Below are 3,392 nucleotides of genomic sequence, written 5' to 3'. Positions count from 1 at the left end.
TTGGCTTTGGTTTAGTTGCTCACCCCACAGAAAGCCAATTAATAACAATGAGTATTGCCAGGGAATAAAGGGTTTTGCTGTGATTGACATCAGCTGACAGGCAGAAGCTAATTCTCCAATCTGTCTCCCTGACTAAATAAGAGTAAGAGCTTTTATAGCAGGTTGTAGAATGCAGGTCAAGTTCCATGGGGGTTGAAATCATGGGTCTGCAAATGGTCTGATTCAAGAGTCAGCTGTTAGTGATGGATGTTGGGTTGTCAGGAAGTTATGTATGGAGGCTGAGAAGTCCAAGATCAAAGTACTACCTCAGGTGAGGGACTTCTTCCTAGTGAGGACTAGCAGGGTCCCAAGATGGTGCAGGGTATCACATGGTCAGTGAGGGCGCTGAGCTCACTAATGTGCAAACATGCTCCAGGTAAGTACTATTACTATGCTAATTTTATAGATGGAGAACCTCTCTGAGGTTCAAAGAGGTTAAATGACTTAGCAAAGTAACATAGCTATTAAGAGACAGTGCTGGGATACAAACCAGACAGTCTGGCTCAGAACTGCCACACTAAGCTGCCTGCTGCTGTGGAATCACGTGAAATGTGCTGCTGCCAACTCTGTAGCACATATTACACATGTATTCTACAGAGGCAACACCTGTCTTCACCCATCCCCTCCATTGTGTTGGAGTGAGGCTGTTGTCAACAAGGCTGTAGGACACTCATCATATAAACAATTTTTTCAGTGTGTTTTGGACAGTCTCCCAGACCAAATTTCTTGGTCAAAGGATGCAGGCAATTTTAAGACTCTTGCTCCATGTTGTTCAATGGCTTTCGGAAAGGCTGCATCATTCACACACCTGCCATTTAGAGGACAAAGACACCTACTCTGCCAACAGCGAGGGTGTAACCAGAAGGGGACACTGACGTGTCATCCTGGACCTCAGGATGCTTAAAGTCTGCAACCCATTTCAACACATAAGAATTTTCTAGAAAATGATCTGAGAACCATTTCCACAATCCCTGGGCCCCTCAGTCATTCAAAGTTTAAAAAGGAGTTAGAATGTAATGCTAGCAAGGAGTTGGGGCTGGGATATTCCTTGGAGAGAGCTATTGCCTTGCTATGAATTCTCACCCCGCTGCTTTCCCCTCAAGCCTGTGGGTATCTTTTTCATGAGACCATGGAGAAAGGGCAGTGGTTCTGTTCACCATGGGTGGCCTAGCCAACCAGACCCTGACCCCACTTACCACGGTAGGAATGGGTCATACCTCTGCTGGGGCAGGGAAAGGCATTTTGGAGGGTTGAGGGTTGCCCACGTAGACCCCATAGGAAGAGTGGCAAGGGCTCTTGGGCCCATCTCAGGTCTTGCTTAGAGGGGAGTAGAATCCAGGCAGCGTAACCGGACAGTGAATGCCACCTTCCTTGAGACTGAGGATGGCTCACGGATGGAAACTATGAGAGAAGTGTGCCAAGTAAAGGGCATCTCTGATAACCTTACAGAATTGACCGTGAGAGAAGGAGTGTGCTTTGACCATCTGCCAGGCCTGCAGATGGTGGTGTCGTGAGAAGTACCCTGTTTCCTCTGTCTTTCCCCTCTCCAGTACAGAAGCCCATGAGGCCCCCTTTTTGCAAAGGTGGGCCAAGACCCTAGACTGTGGTGGGAGACAGGGTGGGGAACAGTCTTACCTTTTATTAAAGATGGAACTACGTTCCTTTTCTCTGTGCCGACATTTGTTCCTATGACTCCCAATTTCAAGCGGGGTTTTGCTTTCCCTCACCAATCCTCCTCATCCTTTACTTAGAAGATTAGACCTTTTTGGCCTGGGACTGATGACTCACACCTAGTTCTAGCACTCTGGGAGACCGAAGTGGGTGGATTGCTTGAGTTCAGGAGTTGGAGACCAGCCTGAGCAAGAGTGAGACCCCCTCTCCACTAAAAATAGAAAAACAAGCTGGGTGTCATGGTGGCCACCTGTAATCCCAGCTACTCAGGAGGTTGAGGCTGGAGGATCGCTTGAGCCTAAGAGTTGGAGGTTGCTGTGAGCCATGATGCCACCGCACTTTACCCAGGGCCTTAGAGTGAGACTCTGTCTCAAAAAAAAAAAAAAATAGATTAGACCTTTTCCAGGAAAACCACCACTTGGCCCTGGGCTCCTACATGGTTGCTTCTAGATCTGGCTCCCCATGGGACTGTGGACCAGTGAAGCAGTAGCCATGTTGGCTTTACATGCCCAGCATATAGCCTGCTCTCCATGGTTGTCCTGGCCAATTCCGTGAGGATATCCAAGGAAGGACAGGGGAGAAGCTAGAAAGGCAGAGGAGAAAAGAGAGGCCCAGGGTCCTTAAATCCACAGAGGGGAAACCTTGGCTGAGGGGTCAAGTGATCCCCTGTTCTACTTCACTCTAGGCACCTACTTTGTGCTCAGAGCTTGACTCATACAACCTTGACTTTAAGCCTTGCAGCGAGGACCAAGCTGGGGAGGGATTGCAGGCTGCTCAGTCTGTCTGTAGAGCCCAGACTATTTAGCATGACCTGTTGCCAAAGGCAGAGACAAGGCCGTGGGCTGATCAGAAGCTAGTTACAACTCCTCCTGCCCTAGTACCTGTTGGCGGGGATTAAGACAACATAAAAGTGGGACTGCCTGGTGCTCACACACCGCAGGCACAGCTACAATCTGGCACCTGCAGTGTTAACATCACTCCTACCTGTGGCTGGAGCTGGACAGAGGATGAAGTGGACTCTCTGCGTGAGCCTCACCCTTGGCCTAATGGTGCAGGCAGCCCTGGGTAAGACTCCCAAGCCTTCCCAACAGTGTCAGGCAAGAGAGACATGAGGGACACAGGGACAGACCCCAGCACAATTGTGCAGTGAATGCCACATTCCTTGGGACGGAGGGAAGGTGAGAAGGATGAGAACCATGGGAGAAGTGTCCCAAGTAAAGGGCATCTCTGACAAATCCACAGAACTGACCAAGAGAAAAGGAGTGTGCTTTACCATCTGCCAGGCCTGCAGAGCAGGAGGCTGTGGTCTTGCGAGAAGTGCCCTTTCTTCTGCCTTTCCCCTCCCTAGCACAGCAGCCCATGAGGCCCCCTTTCACAAGGTGGGCTAGGACTCCAGGGCAGGGGCACTTAGACAAGGTGTGGCATGTGGAGGGCAGCGTTTCAAGACATTAATTCACCTACCAGCTGGGAGTATGCACCACTACTTTGGCCTCTCTGAACCTCAAGGCTGTTCTACAAAGTGGGGAGTACCTCTCCCACCTCCCAGGATGGGGTCAGGGGAACTGAGAACATGGCATGGCCACATACTTCCCTCCATCTCTCTTCCTCCCTTTCCTTCCTCCCTCTTCCTTTCTTCTCTCAAGCGGGAGGCCTGCTTCTGCCTCCCTCTTTCCTACATGGAG

Source organism: Otolemur garnettii, unplaced genomic scaffold (genome assembly GCF_000181295.1).
Source record: "Otolemur garnettii isolate 467f Iridium unplaced genomic scaffold, OtoGar3 scaffold00151, whole genome shotgun sequence".
NCBI lineage: Eukaryota > Metazoa > Chordata > Mammalia > Primates > Galagidae > Otolemur > Otolemur garnettii.
The sequence above is the reverse complement of the archived record's forward strand: the minus strand, read 5'-3'. Positions refer to the sequence as shown.